The following is a 21,870-nucleotide window of genomic DNA, read 5'->3' on the forward strand; positions in this document are numbered from 1 at the left end:
ATAATCTAAAGAAACCCTTCCCCCAAAATCCAGTGCATCATAAACTACTCAGCCAACCAGTTCATTCCTACACCAGGTCTCAAGTGATCTTGAAGGGTTTCTTAAAGTAATTTTTGAATCGAGGAGAACAGACTTAAGTTTCACCACTACTTTCCCTGTACAACCTTCTCTTTCCCACAGGAAACCAACAAGCTACGAAATAACAAATTAAGTTAAAAACGGGTACCTGAAAGGCAAACGTATTCTCTGCAGTCCGCCTGGAGATGTGCCCACATTATGCCAAAGTGGTAAAGTATCCTGCTGCCAAAGGAATGTTCTTTCCCGTTGCATTTTACGGAAAGATCTGTAGCTCTTGAAGAGCTGCACAGTAACTGGTTCAAGATGTTCTCACTGCTGGTCAGCACTGGCTAAAGGATTTGCACAAACCCATGGAAGCCGATTTCTCCCGCCTCTTTATTACCCCCATATGTTGTTATTTTATCTTCTCCAACTTCTCTGACCCCTTTCCATTTATTGCATACTGCAGGATTGCTTTGTTCAAAACCTGTGTTTACCACTCCCATGGTGATCCGGACACAAAGGCAAGTCAGGAAGACACGAAATCAACGGAGATACTTATGTTGCTTCATGGTTTTTTTTCCCCTTCTCATTATCCTCCTACTCAATGAGACTGTAGTGGGAGGTCTGAATGACATTTCTAAACCCGAGAAGTTAAAGCTACATTTCAACACCCCACCCCTCAGTTGTCATAGGAACAACACTAGGAGGCTTATCTCGGTTCTAACAAACAGCCACTTGTTTGGCTAGCAATTAAAGCTCCCCTCTTCCAGTCAAACACATATACACACAGCCACATACCTACCTCCAGAAAATGTAACTGGACAGAACTCTATATCACACCAAACACTCAATTAAGAAACAAGCCCAAAGGCAATGGGTTTATATCCCTGAATATGCAAATATCAAATACAATTTATGAGATGTGCTTCTGAGGTTTGTCACTTGACCTGGATCCCCTCACAGGTTTTAGTTCTATATGACCACAAAGACATGTGCACACCATTAATATTTTTTCAGAGTATACAAAAAATGTTAATACTCTCAGCAACCCCAGTGGGTAATTTCAGGGCAACGTTATGGTGTTTATTTTACACGTATTTCTAAAAAATTAAGAAACTGCTAATAAAAGAGCAAACAATTAAAAACATGAAGATCTAAAGGAATTCTTCCAGGATATACTTTCTGGCATTTATTGTTTCAACCTGCTCCTGTTATATTTTTGTCTTTAAAAACAATGGTTTCTAAATAGATGAATAAAGCCTAAAAATTACAGAGGCTGTTTTTCCATTAAGCATGGCAGTATTTAGCCAAATTATTAAAATCATGTTTTGCCCAAGTATTTACAGGAAATACAGAATTAAAAGTTATCGTGAACCACTCAACACAAGTTAGCAGTCAGAGAGGTTACCTGTAAATGTTTTAAAGCTTTGACACCATTTCTGTCTTCAAGATCCTAAACCCCATAAATTCAGGGGCCTCAGGGAAACAAGTAGCATTTTTCCCATACTCGGCCACACCTTAATTAACTCAAATAACTTGTAATATTCACACATATGGCTCACCGATCTGATTTATTGGAGATCTGCCTGTTTTCAACGGCCACGTTCACCTTGATTTTTATTTATTTCCTTGAAAATAAATCCTTATGCAAAAGTCTTGAGAACTACTGGTCTGAGAAAAACTGATCAAGAGTTTTCCAAGTGTTTAAGAAAAAAAAAAAATAGATCCTACTAGATTCATCTCCCTCCCCGCCAACCTCATCCCACCCCAGTGCCAACAGAAAGAAACTGCAGCACTGCTACCCTGTTTTTCACTATACATTTCTCCCCTTTAAGTTAAAGAGTTTAAGATTTTGAAAGTTAACAGAATGGGGAAGCAAAAATCAAACACAGATCAACTTTCAACTCAGCTTAAGGTAGTTAAAAAATAGATAACCTTGTGTCCTATAGAACCCCAAACTTACCACTGTCAATAACCATTCCAATTCTATAGAGTCCCATTCATTAAAGGAATGTCATCAAAACTACCTATATAATCGCTAGCAGTTAAGTAACATTTTTTCCCCCATAGGATTCTATAAGTACCCATCACATGATTGCTTCTATTGACCAATAAGAAAACCGGTAAGATCAGATAACAACCCACCCTTCTAATTCTATTTTTTTTTATGCTATTCCACTTTCCCGGCATGATCATTTCCTAAAAACCAAATCTAGAAATCAAGATAATATAAAATGCCTAAAACAAAGCTGTGGTTTTCTACAGTTTACAAGTAAGAAGCTATTGTACATAATACAGGTATTCAAAGATTTATTGTATTTTTTTGGCAATTTGAAACATTAGGGCAGCCCAGAATCAAGATTACAAAACTGAATTTGTTTCAGAGAAGAGACAGACAAACACATGTACACCAGTAAGAACTGATCATCACAGTCTCTTGGAACATGACGGTCTATTTAGAAATATCCACCCTTTTGCTGTACCAATTGTAACCAAATAGAACAATCTTAAAATTCATGACACAAATGTAAAAAAGTCTATTACCAGCTTAATCTGCCCTTCATGATCGGTAGGAAATGTTTCCAATGCATTACTTAAACTTTCATTTTGTAGAGTTCTAACTAAATGCTGGACATCTTGGGGTAGAGGGAGAGATAGTGTGAGCTGAGTAATTCTGAAAGCATCCCTTCAAGTATTACACATCCTATTCAGACTAAATGGAAATCCATACCCATGGAATGTCAATGCCCCAGGTCTACCAAACAACCCATTTTATTTGTCCCTCCCCACTAAAAAGAAAAAGGAGGGGGAAAGTCAACACGTTCTATTACATGTATTAGTCTAAACTGGTAGAGCCCAACTCATCTTTGTTAATAACCAGGCTTCTTCTCAGACTTTATGCTATATTCTTGGGCTACTTTTTTCTAGAATTCCTCACTCTGTTTATATGTTCTCTGGTTCAACACAGTTGTTAGGGGTCTGTGAACAATTTCACAATTCCCACAGACACCATATGATATCTATTAGGGAACGATGCCACTTTTCACTTACCAATTCTGGATAAAGCAGTACTTCCTGGTGACAGAATGCTGCTGCTTCCGTTCGCTAAAACTCCCTCTTCACAGCTTGATAAATCTGATTATAAAATGTCTTTGTTCCAGATCACACGAGGCGCTTTTCCTGCGAAAGTTTTCTAAAGAGTTAACTGCATTTCATTCCTGTTACAAAATGAATAAGAACAAGGAGGGGAGGGTGCGGGGTGGGGGGACACAGGGAGTAAAGTCCACACAAGTTCCTGGCAAAAATATTTTAGCTGCATTTTTCTGAGTTTAATCAGTAAGCTATATTAAAGTGACAGTTACCAGTTCAGGGAGCCAGAGTTTGATCAAGTCAGCCACAGCCACTGTGGGTGTCTTCCACTGATGTGCGGACCCCAAGGAAGCAGTCACTTGGTCATCTATCACATGTGGCTGAATCACTGGACACCCGCCACCACCACCCCCACCTCTGTCCCTGCTGAGCAGCATGCCAGGAAGGAGAGTGGCTGGACACTCGAAGCAGGACCTCTTATAGGGACCCGCCAATTAGCTGCTGACCAATCACAGGCAGCACCTAGTACCTAAGTCACATGACAGGGCAGTCCCTATGACTGCAGGATTTCTGAATTACTGGGGTTACACAAAGGACACTCATTCAGGAAAAGAGAAAAAAAAAAAAAAAAGCCATAAGCCGAAACAGAAAACGCCCAGGCTGTGACAACTCCAGCTTTAAAACAGAGAACACCCGAGCTTCACACAAGACAGAGAAAGAGCGACAACCAAGCCAGGATGGAAATCAGAGGAGTGCCTGGCACATATTAAAAATTAAGCCCAAAGCAGAGGCTGAGTTTACAAACCCACTTCAGCTATAAATATACTCCTCCTTCCTCTACAGTCTCCCTGACAATTTTTGCATTTGAAACGTCTTTATTTTAAAAGGCTCCAGTGAACTTCTGCAGAACTCCTTTAGGAAAATGTTTAAGAGACAGAAGTCCCCTCTCTTCCCATCCCCTCGAAATACTCCTGAAGGAGATTCCAAGTTCACCATGAAAAAGTTTCTTAACCAAAATGCACTTCTTTCAAAATGGTCAGATAACTCAGACAAAATCAAACACTGTTTTGACAAATTTGTATGGGAACTACCAAATCATATATAGATGTCCCCCCTCCCAACACCCCTAACCTTCTCTCATGGAATCATTTTAGACTGCTTACAACAAGAACATTCTTACTAAGTAAATGAGCCCCCCCACACACACCAATGAACTAGCTACCTATCAATTTTTGCTTTAACCCCTCCAATTTAATTCTTACATATTGATGTCCTAGAAAAAATTCAACTGTAAAAACCCCCTACCATTTCTTTGACCCCCCCCCCAAATGGTACTTACAAATGTCCTTTGTTTCCATCTGTTGGTTTCTCCCCCTCCCCGTCATCTAAAGCCAAAACATGGACTTAACCTCATCCTTCAAACCTAAAAGGCCCTATTTTGATCATGCAAGGCTGTTAGCTCTTTCCCCGACAAGTCCAGAACACTCTGCTGCTTGCCATTCCCAATTTATGGAAGGAAGCGTATGTCAAACAAACCAGGTGATGACTCACACTGCCTCCCCCAGCCATATTTTCCCTAGAATGGGAGGGTAGCGTAAGTGCAGCCCATTTTGGATGTGACTCAGTTTTATTAGACTGGTGATTGTAGTTAATCTGACAAGCTCACATTTTTCCTTTATAACTTGTACATTACAGGATCAGAACGCACGTTCTAAACAGTCTCAAAGAACGAGATCACAGAGATGAGAAAGTTGCAAGATGATTTTTAAGGTATGGCAAAGCTCTGGCTCTCTTCCCAAATACTTAAAACTTCATAATAATCTGTCGAAAATGTTTATGACTGACACAACCCAACCTCTGAGTTCACATGATAGCAGTAAACAGGTTTTATATGTTTAGGGCTACTAGAGGCTTTTACCATGGGGGCCTCAGACTCTTTTCTGTCCTGAGGACCCAAGTTCAAGTCCAAGTCTGGGGCCCACGTGGCAGGTTCTTCAGGAAGTGGTTGGGAGAATAAGAGCCACGTTGAGGCTTTCACTTTTGCATTTATTCTGAGTTACATTCTAACCTGAACTATTCACGAACACGCGTGAGTATAATATAACCACATTACCACACACTCACACAAAATCTGTACAGTCCTGTAATCCCGACCTGCTAAAAGCTGCACCATAAAGCCCTGAAAATCATCAACTACTGTTATCTGTAAAAATTCCAATGAAACAAATGGGCATGCCTAAAAATCTTCCCCTTCAGGAAAAACTTTACTACCAAGATGGGAGTGGCATTACAAGGAATAAAGTGTTCCCAGGTATTACGCAGACAGGAAGAACACAGTAATAAGAAGTGCAATGCCTCACACAAAAAATCTGGAAGGCTCGGTCTGAGCAGTTTCACTATAGTTATCTCTTTTCAGCATACTTCCTTTAACCTTGAGCAAAGTCAGCAACTGCTCAGGCTAAGGCTTGGCATTTATTGTTGATTATGCCTTGATGGGAACTAATTTTGTTACGATAGAGAAAATACACTCTACTTCTGGAATGTATTCCAGAACTGTTCAAATATCTAATTTTCAAATTGGTAGATGGGGCCAGATAAAGAGAAAAAGAGTTAAATCAGGAGTTGTCTATTCACTTTACAAAAGGATTCCCTGTAGGGTTTTACTGGAATGAAAACCCTACATTAAATTTACATACAGAATCAACTTTCAGAAATTAAACTCACACAATACAATTAAGAAGTGCATAGCCCAATGACACTTTTGAAGCCTTGGTATTTTAACCGTGTGTACATAGTTCTCATTGACTTATTAAAATGTATTCATACTTCAAAAGGGAGGTATTAATCTAGCCCATTGACTTTTTTGAGTAAAATTTTATTGGCTGATAGAAAGTTACCTTCATAAGATACACAGAACATAAAATCTGTAATTACATGGCTTTCGATGGAAATAAAAACAGACTATGAACGCAGAACATTAATAAAACCAAATACCTAAAATTCTGGCATTTAAAAGAATCTATAACATTTTATTTTTCTTTTTTTTTAATTTTTATTTATTTATGATAGTCACAGAGAGAGAGAGAGAGAGGCAGAGACACAGGCAGAGGGAGAAGCAGGCTCCATGCACCGGGAGCCTGACGTGGGATTCGATCCCGGGTCTCCAGGATCGCGCCCTGGGCCAAAGGCAGGCGCTAAACCACTGCGCCACCCAGGGATCCCAGAATCTATAACATTTTAAAAGCTTGGAGCCAGACCTGCTGGGATTCCAATCCTGGCTCTGCCATTCCTAGGTGTGGCACCTGGGTTAAAAATATAATATATGTAAGTGCTCAGGACAGGGTCTGCCCGACAGATAGTTAACACTATATAAAAGTTGGCTTTTCTTATTTTCTTCTTCTTCTTTTTTTCTGAGGGCATGGAGCCCAACACAAGGCCCAGACTCATTATCCTGAGAAGAGATCAAAAGTTGGGACACCTAACCAACTGAGCAACTCAGGTGCACCTAAAGGTTGGCTTTGCTGTTATCACTATCATGTAACCTCCACCCTTAGGCTGTTCTTTGTGCCATCATTAGAGTCCTACATAACCTTAGTCACTCCCCAAACAACATTTCTGCATGAGAAAAATACAGTTTCTGTAACTATTTTAAAGAAGAATCCCTTGGAACTATTTTACCAATGATGGCAAACACCTAGCCAAGCCATATTTTGCTCCCAAAGTCTCAATGATTTAAAATACTCCTCTGAATCTACATTTGACACCTGTTTGGGTCTTTCTATCCAAATTTCTCAGAATTTCCAAAATCCAGTACTATAGGATCGGGTCAGGGCCAGCCAGGGAAAGCATTCAAAAAGAACTTCCATTCTAGCCAGCCCAGATGGGCCAAGACGTGGAAATTCATCAGCGAGAAAAGAAGGTGAATGAGTCAAAGACATGGGGTATCGGGGGCAGGGGCCCACAAACAGAGGTGCCAGGAAGTGGCTCTAGGCTCAGAAAAAAGTACCTCAGATTTACTGTTTATGGTCTCTCCAGGGTCGAGACTTAAAACCTTACAATAGCTATCCTAAGGGAGAACCATGGAATGGAGGGCGTGAAGGGGGTGCCGAAAGAAACCTTAGCATGCATTCTTTCCTATGTGGTCTTTCATTAATCAATTTCATTTCTGGGATCCCTGGGTGGCGCAGCCGTTTGGCGCCTGTCTTTGGCTCAGGGCGCGATCCTGGAGACCCGGGATCGAATCCCACATCGGGCTCCGGGTGCATGGAGCCTGCTTCTCCCTCTGCCTGTGTCTCTGCCTGCCTCTCTCTCTCTCTCTCTCTCTCTCTCTGACTATCATTTAAAAAAAAAAGAAATTTCATTTCTTGGGACTCCTGGGTGGCTCAGTGGTTGAGCATTTGCCTTCAGCTCAGGGCATGATCCCGGAGTTCCCGGGATCAATTCGATCAATTCCCACATCAGGCTCCCTACATGGCGCCTGCTTCTCCTCCCTCTGCCTATGTTTCCTGCCTCTCTCTCTCTCTCTTTCTCGTGAATAAATAAATAAAATCTTTTAAAAAAAAAAAGAAATTTCATTTCTTAAAGGAGAAAACTACATGGGTTTCCATATGAAAACTATACGAAGAAATTCAAGCATCCCACAAACCCTTCAGTAACGAAAGCTAATCGTTTCCAGCCAGCATCTAGCATACTTGAAGAATGATAAAAGGGACAGCAAACAGGACATTTCTGAGGCTCAGGCAAACTTTATAAATATGGAACTCCACAAATATGGTGTTTGACATGGCTCTGGGGGATACAAGAAGTGATTCTCTATTTTGTTCGAGGACAAGCAACTGCTCTGACTTGTCTTTATCCAGGCAATGCTTTGTGAGACAGATGGTAACATAATGGGGGGGGGGGGGGGGCAGCAAAATGAAGAGAAGGTGGTTAGGATTACAAATGAGTGTTTGGAGGGAAGGTTTGATCCCCCCCTTGCTGTCAGTTCCAAGATGCACAGAGACCCGATTCAACACAGTTCAGCTAAAGACAGGTTTGGAGCTCCAGCATAGAACTTCCTCTCAGCTACCACTCCTGTCCCCAGGCAATCGCTGAAATACCAAATGATCCAACTGTGTCGGGTTCCCACAAACCAGAACTACAGGTCAGGATGCCAACAGCCTGGGTTCCAGGGCTGGCTCTGGGACTCTCACCTGTGGGGATGTGGGAAAGTCACCTCATTTCACTCTGAGGCTTTTGTTTCATCTGGAGAATGGGACTATTTGAGAAAACACCAGGAGTGAACAGAAATGACTGCCTCAATGATGTTTGCCACCACTAAGGATGTGCTGCCATCCCCGGTTACCAATCTTACAATTCTGGGGTGGCGGGGCAGCAGGGTGGGGGAGACCCAACAATCCTAGGCTCCCAAATCATGCCGCTTTTGGAGGGAGAGGTTGCAAAGCAACTTTATCACCTATGTTTGAATGATCAAAAATCTTTAGACAGCTGCTAGATTCACTTGGTGATTGTAAACAAAGTCAGTGTACCTGTGTACACAGTATGTGTGAGAGTCCCAGGATTACAGAATTTTCAAAAAAAAAAAAAAAACCCTACCTACGTAGCTATGTATGTGTACACCTCTCCAGGCATGCACACAAACTGTATCTAGACTTATATAAGACAATCTGAACATTTCTTGATGAGAGCTTGCCTCTGTTCCACGCTTTTCATGTTATGTAAGCAGCCACTTTGCCTGTCTTCCTGCAGTGATTTCAGATCTAAGCAGTGTATACTTTGCTCAGAAAAGTTTTTTATTAGTTGTCTTCTTTCCCCACCCATTTTTAAAGAACGAACTGACTCAGTTTTTTGATGGCAACGCCACTGGGTGGGAGTGAGTATGGGGGTGGCAGGGTGGGAGAAAGGGAGGATGAGGAGGAGGAGGAGGTGGCAGGAGCCAAGAGCTGAATCACAGCCATGTGAGTAATCTTAGGCTTTTTTTTTCTTCCTAAGGGTATGAATCAAATTAAGCTTGTTTTGCTGTGGATGAAGGAAGAGGAATATAATAGCGTGAATCAGAGCAATTATCAAATATGTGGTGCTCACTAAAAATTAATTACAACCACTGCCTTCTCTCACACGTCTGCCAGAAGATGCCGGAGAGCTTTTGTTAATCAATATAATGCTTTACAAAAATTCTTAAGAGTTTGAACTTGATTCTCACCCTCTTCCTTTAAAAATTTCCTTTTACACATGAATTTCAGAAACAGGAATTATTTCGGAGCTTCTGTGAGATAATCTTTGGCCCTTGGAGAGAAGTGTGAAAACAACGCGGCTAATACTGGGTAGAGACCAGGTTACACACTATCTAGCCTTGAGTGCTAGAAGCAAAATAATGAGTTTATGAAAACAATTGCTCAGAAATGAGTTTAACCTCTCAGGAGCTTACTGAGGGGAATGCTGCATGCAACAACAAACCCAAGGGGAAAAGTGGACATTCTTTTATAATAGTTTTCGGTGAGAATAAAGTTGCTTACAGACTGCTTGAACTTCCTTATGCTGAGTTAAGTGGATCCTCATCATTTTAAGAATTTACTAGGAGTCATAATGAGAAAACGATGGATCGAACATATAAAATCAATTTTCTGGAATGTAGAGAGAGTGTAAGAACACAGCTCAATTATTTGTAGTCAGGGTACAGCTCTACAGATTTCTATAGAAAGGCACTTCCTTTTTTGCCATATTTGAAAATCCAATCTATTTAGTAATTCATGGAATCTAAGTATTACCATGGGGGGAGGGGGGGGAGATTGGCTATCTGAAGAGAAAAGCACAATATATCTATTTATCTATAGATAGGCAAGTGTACCCTATGGTTTTAGTACCCTTACAGAATATTCCACACACAGGAGCTCGAGGAGAATAGTGTCTTTATCACACTGTCACATTTTTCAAAGTTCATTTCTATTTATGGGACAGTGTATTCTGTGCCAGCACAACCTTGGGGATGGGGGGTTGTCTCCAAATAAAATATTTCAAGAGCACTCTGAATAAGCGAAGTCTTTTAACTTTTCTATGCCTCTATGTTCCTCAATTTGGAAACTAATCTGTAATGACAGCTCTTTAGGGATGACAATTTGTATGCCCAGGTTTATACATTTATAAATCTGCCACCTAACATGAACATTTTGGAGATATTAGCCAAGATTTATTTACATAATCTAGAAATATATATCAATAGTAGGTTCACATAAAATGAGCCAGATGTTGAGAAGCACCTGGGTGGCTCAGTGAGTTAAGCATCTGCCTTCAGCTTAGGTCATGATCTCAGGGTCCTGGGACTGAGCTCCAGAGCTCCAGGTCAGGCTCCCTGCTCAAAGGAGAGTCTGCTTCTCCCCCTTTCTCGGCCACTTCCCCCTGCTCCTGCATGTGCTCTCTAATAAATAAATAAAAATCTAAAAAAAAAAAAAGAAGAAGAGAGAGAGAGAGAGAGAGAGAGAGCCAGATGTATTTTCAGACGAAGTAACTTGGATATCTCAACCCCCAGCCCTCTAGTTCCCTGCCGCCCAAACACAGCAAACTTAATGATATGGCTATATTTGACTTTCTACATTTCAAGCTAGTAACTTTCCTTACTTTGACTAAGTTTCTCATGCAGTAGAAATAATATTCCGAAACCTGATTTTGTCCCATCTTGACTTATCTTTATGCCCTTGCGATAAAGACATGACCAGAAATTTTCTATTTGTATTTTAGTTTTCTTTTTTTTAAGTGTTCTAAACAGTATTTGCAGAGGAAGACACTAAAAAATTGTTCTAATTAAATTCTCAGCATCTGAGTCCCCTGAAGAGAGTTCTTGGGAGTACTCCAAGTGGGTTTCTGCTGCCCTCCAACATCGCAAATGTTCAGAGGTGGTGGTAGGGAGTGGAGTGGTAACCATTCTGATGTTTTTACAAATGGGAAGACCCAGAATATTTTCTTTTTTTTAAGGTTTTATTTATTTATTCATGAGAGACACACAGAGAGGCAGAGACACAGGCAGAGGGAAAAGCAGGCTCCCTGCAGGGAGCCTGATGTGGGACTCGATCCCAGGACCCCAGGATCACGACCTGAGCCAAAGGCAAATGCTCAACTACTGAGCCACCAAGGCATACCAGAACCAGAATTTTCAAAGGCATAACTGATGCTTACTGCAGATGCACTGAATACCTAAGAATCAGTCCCTAACTACACTGAGGTGATGAGATTTACAGCTAGTGATAGGGTAGAGGAATCACAAATAGTAACAAAGACCATTTGGAGGCCAGGCATCCAGGCCAGGCCAGTAGTGGAGGAAGATATGGTGGTGTTGGGGTAGGGGTATGGAAGAGGTACTGGGGAGAGGACTTGGTTGGGAGACAAGAATGACGGGGCTATCAAATATGGACCATGCCACGGAAGGCTGGCTTATCAAAGGGAATAAATAATAGAAGTGAGAAAGAGAAACAAGAAAAAGAGGGCATGAATTCATTTTAAAAAATACAATTTTAGGGGTGCCTGTGGTGGCTCAGTCAGTTAAGCATGTGCCTTCATCTCACCTCCTAATCTTGGTGTCCTGGGATTGAGCCCTGCATTGGGCTCCCTGCTCAGCAGGGAGCATACTTATCCCTCTCCTCATCACATGTGCTCTCTCTTGCTATCTCTCTCTCTCTCTCAAATAAATAAAATCTTAAAAAAAAAGATTATTGTAAAGGTTGAGCTTTTTATTTCCAAATTTGCACTCAGCCCTCTTTAGGGTATTGGTTATTTTTCCTATAGCCTATCTCTCTAGTTAATATACCTAGATCCATCATTATCATCACTCCAGCATATGTCCAAGCTATTAAAAAACTCAGACTGTGGAGAAGCAGCCAGCAGGGTAGTGAGGGGGGGCTAAAAAGCACCCCAGGATTAAAGGACCTAGATTTACTGAAGCAGAGGGAAGGCTGGAAAGCAAAGAGATACCTGCCTGTTGTCGGACGTGTGGCTAAGAAAAGTCCTATCACACAGAGATGGGACTGGCATCCTAAGCAAAGGAGGGTCTTAAGAGTGGGAATAGGAACCCAGCAGGGATGTTAAAGGGGCGGGGTCATCCTGCCCATTGGGTGGCTGGCTTTCAGCCCCTTCTGACTCTGCAATTCTAGAATTCCAAGGTGCTCTATTTCAACACTTTTGTAGAGCATTTTCCATCACTCTAAAACAATTGCATTGAAAGAAAGCCTGTGCCAAAGCAAAAACAGATCGATGCAGAGCTCCTCTGCTGGAGGAATAAGTCGCAAATTAATTTAATCTGATTATTTCCTCTGTGGCGTGACAATCCACGTATGAATCCCCCTGGGACATGTCTGCCTCTGATCTCACCTCCTGTGACCAGGAACCATGTACAGTGAACTGGCTGGTTGTACAGTAGGACAGAACAACTTTTCCTCTCAATTCCCACCCCAATGGATCACACTGGAAGAAAACAAGATGACCCATTAAAAACTGCAGCTGTGCTATCGTTATGTAAGATGTCACCATGGGAGGAAGTCGGGTGATGGCTCCGTGAGCCCTCTCCATACTATTTGTGTGAATTCTGAGGAGCCTGTAATTATTTTCAAAGAAAGAGTTCAAAAACAAAACCTGCAGCTGTCTGAAAAACTTATCTTCAACTAATTGTAGCAAACCAAAGTCCAAACTCATTTTTGGATAATTACTCCCAATGGTGCTAGTAGCAGCTTGATGCCAGAGAAACATTCTGTAAGAAACCCAACAAACTCTAACTCAAATACCCGACCAAGCCTCCCCTTTTTGTGAATGCATATGGTAGAGTATGCATTAAGTACACCCTGACTGAAGATACACTGGGATCTTAGAAATAGTTGAAAATAAAAACTAACTAACTGAAAGGGACAAAATTCAGATCTACAAATTTAGTTTTAGAATTCTAAGATGCAGAAAAGAGACCCACTCTACCTCACCCAATCTGAAATGTCATAGATTATAAGACACTCCCTTCTTTTATGTACCATTAGGAAAGAAACAAACTTTGCCAATTAACTGTTACATGGTGCCTCAAAGGCAGTCCTCATTGATGGTCAAGCTAGCCTCTCATTTGCAGTGTCGGAGATGGGCGATTTCTCCTGCCTTCAGTTGTGTTGCTTGGCATGTGGCTGGCAGCCCTTTAGCATGTATCTCAGCAGCAAACAAAACAGTTTCAAATACTTGAATTTTCCTAGTTGTTGCTTTAAAAGAAAACGTGGGGGAATCCCTGGGTAGCTCAGCGGTTTAGCGCCTGCCTTTGGCCCAGGAGTCCCGGGATCGAGTCCCACATCAGGCTCCTGGCATGGAGCCTGCTTCTCTCTCTGCCTCTCTCTCTAGATTTCTCTGTGTCTATCACGAATAAATAAATAAAATCTTTTAAAAAAGAAAAGAAAAGAAAACGTGGGATTTCAGTCATTTCTCCAACCATGAACATTTATTTGCCTCACTAATATCAAATTTACTCCCTACTGTGCTAATGCCTTCCTTTGTGTACACAATAGGATTTTGTTTCGACCCTAATAAAATTTTATTTTGGTAAGTGTAATCTTACTGAGAGTATATCAAATGGCAGATACCCTCGGCCATATATAGGACCAACAATACAGATCAACTGAACTGCTGCCCGTGTAAACAGCTACAGCCAGCTTTGTGTGTGCATAGGCAACAGCAACAGCATGACCACTGCCCAGCAGATGGCTACTGAGAGAGGCCATCCATTCTAATATGCATCCAGATTTTAAAAATAGTCAAATATGGGGAGTAGGTAGAGGGAGGGGTCTTAGAATATATTATATGCCATAGATACTATAGATCCTCTTCCAGCCTGGGCAAATACTCATTGCCCATACCCTATTTCTGACTACCTACTACAGGTAATTCCTCATTCCTTCAAATATTTTTCATGGAGTACTTCTAACTTCCAGGTACCAGGCTAAGTTTAGGGAATACAGCAATTAACAAGAGACAAAGCACCTGACACCTCAGGGAGTTTCCAGTCCAGAGGGGAAAGACACACAATCAAATAAATGCAAAATAAGCTAGGCAATGATGATGAGGTCTTTGGCAAAATACAGAGCAAGCAAACAATCCTGGAGTGCAGGTAGGAGTAGGGGAGCGATCAGTGAAGGAAGGCCCCTCTGATCAAGTAGGCATTTAAACAAAGTTCTGAAGGAAGGCAGCAAGGTTCCATAGAGATCTGGGCAACAAATGAGGGAGTAAGGCAGAGGAAAAACTTGCCCAGGGGTGCTGAGGTAGGGGTATATCTGGTCAGTTACAGGGACAGTAAAGAGGCCAGTGTCACTATAACAGAATGGGCAAAGGGGAAAAAAAGACCTAACAGTGATTAGATTGAGCAGGGATGGAGGGAGCAGATCACACACGGCTCTCTAGGCCATTATCTTTCAAGGATTATGGTATGCACTCTGAGAGAAATAACAAACTGTGAGAGGCTCCTGATCAGAAGCATAGAACCATCTAAAAGTTTAACTCCTGAGGCAAAGGAAGGAAAAGCACCTGCTGATGAATCCAAATGAGGGGACAGCGATCTAGCCCAGGTGGTATCAGTAGAGGTAAGGGTGACTGGCCAGATTTGGGATATCTTGTAAAGGCAGAGAAGATAGGATTTGCTGATGTTGGGTAAGCTAAAGAGAAGACTCGTGGGGGACTCCAGAGTTTGTGGCCTGGGTAACCGGAAGAATGGAGCCTCTATTTCCCCAAGTTTGGGACAGGCTGAGCATGGCAGGGGTGGGGAGGTATGAAGAACTGGGTTTTAGACATGCTAGGTTGGAGATGCTGGTGAGATATCCAAGAAGAGATGAAGATGAAATTGAGCAGAGCACTGCAAGATGAAATCATCAGCATTTAGGTGGCATTTAAAGCCGCAGGATCAGGCAGCCCGGGTGGCTCAGTGGTTTAGCGCCACCTTCGGCCCAGGGTGTGATCCTGGAGACCAGGGAACCTGCTTCTCCCTCTGCCTATGTCTCTGCCTCTCTCTCTCTCTCTCTCTGTGTGTGTGTGTGTGTGTGTGTGTGTCTCTCATGAATAAATAAATAAAATAGTTTTTAAAAAGTACATAAAGCTGCAGGATTAATTTGCCTTTGGGCGCAAGGATAGATAGAGAAGTGGTAGGAGGACTGAGGCACTCAAATATGAAGAGGTTGGGGCAATCAATACCAGGAGGAATCAGGAAAGGGGACTGGCAAGGAACCCTTGCATCAGCAGAGCACCAAGTGTGACATCAAGGAAGCCAAGTAGAAAAAAAATGATTTCAAGGAAAGGGGTACGAGTAGCTGGGTCAAATCCCACCTGCAGGCTGAGAAAGGTTAAGGACTGAGAAGTCAGCATTGGATTTGGAACGTGGAGTTCCTGGGTGCTCTTGACCGGAGTCATTTTGGAGGTGGAGGGAGGTAAGGGACCAGACATAAAACCTAACTGGAGTGCTAGCAATGGCACATGGGGGGAAATGCATTTAAGGCAATACATAAAGATAACACTTATGAAATCACATAGGAGCTGGAAGAGAATGTGGGTGGGAGAAATGGATGATGCTGAGGAATACATGGATAACTATAAGAGCTTCAATTAGGAACCTGGTGACAGAACCCAGCTTGCCATGGAGAGGCTGGCCTTTGTTGAGGCCACATGGGAAAACGACCCCATGAGCACCCAAGGAGTCATGCCCGTAGGTTCAGGGGTAGGAATGCGTGGAAGGACTAATTTCTATGTTATACGCCTCATTAAGACTTTCTTTTAAGAGATGGTTTCATTTGTTCTCTCACTTTTTGTTGTTGCTGTTGCCATATCAGATGCAATAAGCCTACAGTCTGAATCCAGAAATTTTGTTAAGTAGCTAAAGACACATGGGGCGCCTACTAGCTGGCTCAGTCAGTGGAGTGCGCAACTCTTGCTCTTGGAGTTGTGGGCTTGAGTTCCATGTTGGGTACAGAGATTACTTTAAAAAAAATGTCGGGGCGGGGGGTGCCTGGGGGGCTCAGTTGGTTGAGCATCAGTTGAGCCTCCGACTCCTGATTTCAGCTCGGGTCATGAGATTGAGCCCCACGTGGGGCTCTGTACTCAGCAAGGAGTCTGCTAGGTATTTTCACTTTCCCTCTCCCTCTGTCCCTTCCCCCTACTCCCTGCTCACTCCTGCACTCTCTCTCTCTCTCAAAATAAATATATCTTTAAAAAAATTTTTAACCGGGGGATCCCTGGGTGGCTCAGTGGTTTGGCGCCGGCCTTTGGCCCAAGGCGCGATCCTGGAGTCCTGGGATCGAGTCCCGCGTCGGGCTCCCGGCATGGAGCCTGCTTCTTCCTCCTCCTGTGTCTCTGCCTCTCTCTCATAAATAAATAAATAAATAAATAAATAAATAAATAAATAAATAAATAAATCTTTAAAAAAACTTTTAATCAGAAGTAACTAAAAATTTTAAAAAATAAAATAAAAGTAACTAGGGGCACCTGGGTGGCTAAGCGGTTGAGCATCTGCCTTTGGCTCAGGTCGAGATCCTGGGATCAAGTCCCACAACAGGCTCCCTGCAGGGAGCCTGTTTCTCCCTCTGCCTATGTCTGCCCCTCTCTCTGGGTCTCTCATGAATAAATAAATAAAATATTTAATAAATAAATAGATAGATAGATAGATAAATAAATAAATAAATGTAACTAAAGAAACATTTTTAAAGAGAAAGAAAGAAACATTAAGATTGTTGTTGTTGTCACCCAGAGTGATGCATGGCTATATACTTAAGTATCTGGCAAACGTTAAACCACAAATATTAAACAGAGCTGTGGGTAAGGAATGGCACTGGCTTTTTGTTTACAGACCTAAGAAACACAATGAATGAAAAGTAAAGAGCATCAGTACCAAGTAATACTGCAAAGCCACTACAACAACTTCAGCATCACTAGCTTTTGTATCTTAGTCACATTGTTTGAAAACACCCCAACTACATAGTTTATGGAGATCCATCACCTGGAATGATGATACAAAAGCTTCAGACTGAATATCTCTCTAGTCTGACACTGGTCACTCCTTGTGTGGCCATCACGTGGAGTCTATCTGTGGCCACAGAACTAAGGCTGACCAAGTTCTTGCTAACTGAAGACAAAAAGCCCAATTACTGAGCTTCATGAGTTCTAGATAAATAACCTGGAGATGACATCAAAATTTATCACAAAAACGCTGTGTGTAGGGTACCTGGGTGGCTCAGTCAGTTAGGCAACTGCCTTCGGCTCGGATCATAATCACAGGGTCCTGGGATCCAGTCCCACCTTGGAGTCCCCAGAGGGAGCCTGCTTCTCCCTCTACCTATGTCTCTACCTCGCCCTCATGAATAAATAAATAAATACAATCTTTAAAAAAAAAAAAAAAAAGCACAGGTTTACAAGCCAGACCACCAGGGTCAAATGCCAACCTCACCATTTACAAACCATGTAACTTTGAGCAACTTCCTGAACAACTCTGTTTTCTCATCGTTAAAATGGAGGTAACCAATAGTACCTATTTCATAGGATTATCAGGAGTATAAATAGAATTGGTATCTGTAGTAATTATTGTAAAGTCACATTCACCATCTTGGAAATTAAAACTGATCATGAAAAGAAAGAAAAGAAAGAAAAAAAGAAAAAGAGAAAAAAAGAAAAGACAAGACAAGACAAGACAAGACAAGACAAGACAAGAACAGAACAAAGACACACAAGTAGCAGTGGGACCCTCTCAGGAATTCGTAAAACCAGGGACTCAGCAAGTCACATATCCTTGCAACAATCAATTGTACTCCAAAATTTGAGGACAATAAATAATGGGCTTTTCAAAAGGCATTTTAAATGGTCTTAACACAAAACATATAGGTGTCTAGTGCAAATTACAATACAAAATTCACATTTTAGGGCAAGGTGGAGACTTGAGATCAATTGTAGGTATGCTTGCTTTACGGCCTTTTATCCTCACAACCTCCTCTGAAATTTTAGGGGCAGCACTGGCATAAAGCACTGTCTGCTGAGTCAGAGAGGAGATCTATAACCTACGGGGAAATCGTGCGGGGAGGACACTCCCATATTTAATCCCTGAAACCAGAAACAGCCCTAAAAAAAAGGTCAGTGACTGCTGATGGTTAAGCAAATAGGATGTGGTAGGGTTAGCAAGTAAACCAGAGCTCCCTATTGTCCATTCAAGTCATCCCCTCCACCTTGCCCTGGGATGTGGGGGGTCTCCCCAGATGGTCCTCAATTGCACAGTTCAAGAGACCATGTTTTAAGTAGAGGGATTCTCCATGGGAGAGTCCGGGAATCCCCAGGGTATTTCTGAGAGGGCTGTGGTCTCCATCCTGAATGCTGTCGAAGTGCCCAGCCCTCCCTGCTTCCCTCACATCAGGTGGCTTGAGGCTCCCAGGGTTGTTCCAACCAGTCCTGTCACCACTTGTCCCTTCCTTTTAGGCCCAGACTTAAGGAGACTGAATCTATCAGAGAAGGGAAATATGAAAAGACGATGGTGTGGATGGCTTCCGTATTTAAAACCACACAGATTTTAAGAGGAGCATGGAATGCATGTGCCCTCAGAAGAGGGTCTCGGGGTATTAAAATTTAAATTTGTGGGCAGCCCCGGTGGTGCAGCGCTTTAGCACCGCTTGCAGCTTTAGCACCGCTTGCAGCCCGGGGTGTGATCCTGGAGATCCTGGAGTCCCACATCGGGCTTGTTGCATGGAGCCTGCTTCTCCCTCTGCCTGTGTCTCTGCCCCCTCCCCCCCCCCCTCTGTGTCTCTATAAATAAATAAAATCTTTAAAAAAAATTTTAAATTTGTATCAACAATGCCCTCTGTGCTCTAACAATCAGCAAATGAGATATTGATTTGATTGTGCAACAAGTATTTATTCTTTTACCCTTCTTTGCACAGTCCCAGGGTGAGCTCTGGGCGGGTAGAAACACACAGGACAGAGACCACGCACTCCAGATTCAAGATGCAAGTAACAGAGACCAGAGAACGACAATCAGGAAAGACCATGATGAATCTAAGGCCATCTGTGGGCTCTCAAGTGATGAAACTGGCAATACCTTAAGCTTTGGAGTGCTTTCTCCAAAGGAAATTGCCCAGAAAGCCCAATACATAAAAGAGATCCACGCAAGTGATGTGGGAGAAGCTGGAGGAGCCCCTGTAGGCAGCTCTGCTCTCTGCTGCCTGCCCCCAGCCTGGAAGCCCGGCAGTGCCCAGCCTTCAGAACCCTCAAGGAGAGGCGGGGTGTGCTTTTGAACGTGAGCAGCACCAGTAGACAGGTAAAAAGGGGGCCTCTAGGCAGGAAGAGCCAAAAAGACAGGTGTGGAGGACTAGAAAAGGCTTGTACCACAATTTCTCCTTTCTGACGTAAATTCTAATCTTGAACAGCCTGCAGCAGCTGTGCAGCTACTGAGAGTGGTGCAGCAGTGGCCCGGGAAGGGCTGCATGAAGGGCAGAGCTCAAGAGCACTGCCCACGAGCAGAGAGAACAGCTGGGAGCCACACTTCCTGACCCAACCTGCCTTCTTGGCCCAGCTCTCAGCCGAGGCTCCCAGTGTCACGTGGGGATCACTGTGAAGGGAGGCACAGAAAGATGGGGATCCCAACCCAAGATGTCCCCCGAGACTTAACGTATCAAATACAGTGAGGAGGGAGGCCAGGGTAGGCTGTAGAACGTGTGCCTATGCTCACCAGGGTGGGTATTTCTCAACACCACCCCCTCATTTTCCCAACTTTTACGACACATGCTAATATATAGTTCCAGGAGGTCAAATCTCCCCATGTTTCAAGAGGGAAAAACACCGCAGCACTTATAGCACTGTGTGGGCCAAAGAGAACATAGCAATGGGTCAGTGGACACTTCTATATTAGAAAAGGGGTCTGGGCAGCCCTGGTGGCTCAGCGGTTTAGCGCCGCCTTCAGCCCAGGGTGTGATACTGGAGTCCCGGGATCGAGTCCAACGTCGGGCTCCCGGCAATGGAGCCTGCTTCTCCCTCTGCCTGTGTCTCTGCTGCTGTCTCTGTCTCTCTGTGTCTCTCATGAATAAATAAAATCTAAAAAAAAAAAAAAAAAAAAAAGAGGGTAGCTCCGGTGGCTCAGCAGTTTAGCACCACCTTCAGTCCAGGGCGTGATCCTGGAGACCAGGGATCGAGTCCCACATCAGGCTCCCTGCACGGAGCCTGCTTCTCCCTCTGCCTATGTCTGCCTCTCTCTCTCTCTCCCATGAATAAATAAATTAAATCTTTAAAAAAAAAAAAAAAAAAGAAAAGGGGCCTCCATCTGTCTTGCCTACTACACAGGCCCCAGTATCTTGCCCAGGGTCTTATGTACACAATGTGTCCAATATACATCTGTTAAATGATGTCTGTGAGAACCAAGTATCTGAATTGGCAGCAGATTGTAAGCCAACTTCTTTGTCTCCCCTCCTTTAGAGAAACACTGCAGTTTGGGGGAAGTGGATGGGGTAGCAGGTTCTAAGTAAAGGGAAATCTATGTAGAAGTTACTCACAAAGTCACTATTAACAGTGCCAAGGTTACTGTATTTGCTCTCCACATCTCAATTCTTCAAATTCATTTACTAGGCAGTTATGCATAATCTCAATCTAATCCTTTCCTTCTTCTTTTTCCTTCTCACCCTCTCCAAAAGATTTGGAATTTTACTAAGAAAAACAAATTATCACTAAGTAAATGGGGAATGCATTGCAATTCCATATCAGGGTGGCAGGTGGCGCTACCTCTATCTCCAGCCTCAAAAGGTAGCCAAGGACCTGGGCTCAGAGTTTCTAACTACTGGAGACCTAGTCTTTGGTAGAGGGAGAGGGAGTACTAGGGGGGAAATGTGCATACTCATGGGGTTGCTAGGAACATCTCCAGAGCTCTTACATCAAAATGTATTTTTTGGGATTTTTAAGATGGATCCCAAGTCTCTGTTCTCCGTAGCTCTGGATAGACTTTACAGAAAGTCAAGTGTGAGGTTTGAGGAAGCAGGGAGTTCCAAGATGCACAGGGGAAAAGTTCTACCTAAGGTGTATCCTGAACATCAGAATGAAACAACTCTTACAAAATAATGGGGAGATGGTTCCAGAAATTTAACCACTCAAGTGAGATAGATGCTGAATCAGAGCTTCAGGGAAAAGACCGAACATCCCAGAAATGAGCAGATCCTATAATTGCCAAGAGTAAATAAATTCCTGGTCATCTTGCTGAGAGCATGTGAGACTTGGGTAATGGTACCCTACCCACCATAGGAACATATACCACTGCTCAGAGCAACAGAAAGTTTGGGCCAATTTTCAAGGAAAAGGGAAAAAAAAAAAAACGGGCTGAAGAGGATGAGAAGAGGATAGGCTTCATTGGAAAAGTGCCTATACTGGTGGGATTATGAAAGCCAGTTCTACTGATGGGAATGCAAACTGGTGCAGCCACTGTGGAAAACAGTATGGAGGTTCCTCAAAAAGTTAAAAATAAAACTACCAGGGACACCTGGGTGGCTGAGCGGTTAAGCATCTGCCTTTGGCTCAGGGCGTAATCCTGGAGTCACTGGATCGAGTCCCACATTGGGCTCCCTACATGAAACCTGTTTCTCCCTCTGCCTGTGTTGTGTCTCTGCCTTTCTCTCTGTGTCTCTCTTATGAATAAATAAAATCTTTTTTATAAATCAATCAAACTACCCTACAACCCAGTAATTGCACTACTAGGTATTTACCCATAGAATA

The 21,870-nt window shown here is 42.9% G+C and overlaps 1 long non-coding RNA gene across 4 annotated transcripts in view; it reads right to left on the bottom strand.

Moving 5' to 3' along the window:
• The window catches only part of LOC111094885, a 124,035-nt gene that overhangs the window by 33,642 nt on the left and 68,523 nt on the right, over nucleotides 1–21,870 (bottom strand). The window contains exon 6 of one of the 4 annotated variants that reach the window (XR_005386263.1): nucleotides 2,391–3,240. The exons of 2 other annotated variants lie outside the window; for them this stretch is intronic. This is a non-coding gene — a long non-coding RNA (uncharacterized LOC111094885). Of the gene's footprint in view, nucleotides 1–2,390; nucleotides 3,241–20,151; nucleotides 20,209–21,870 lie in introns of those variants that run through there. One more of the 4 variants, XR_005386262.1, reaches the window with a different exon arrangement.

This window comes from Canis lupus, chromosome X, assembly GCF_011100685.1.
Source record: "Canis lupus familiaris isolate Mischka breed German Shepherd chromosome X, alternate assembly UU_Cfam_GSD_1.0, whole genome shotgun sequence".
Classification (NCBI taxonomy): Eukaryota; Metazoa; Chordata; class Mammalia; order Carnivora; family Canidae; genus Canis; species Canis lupus.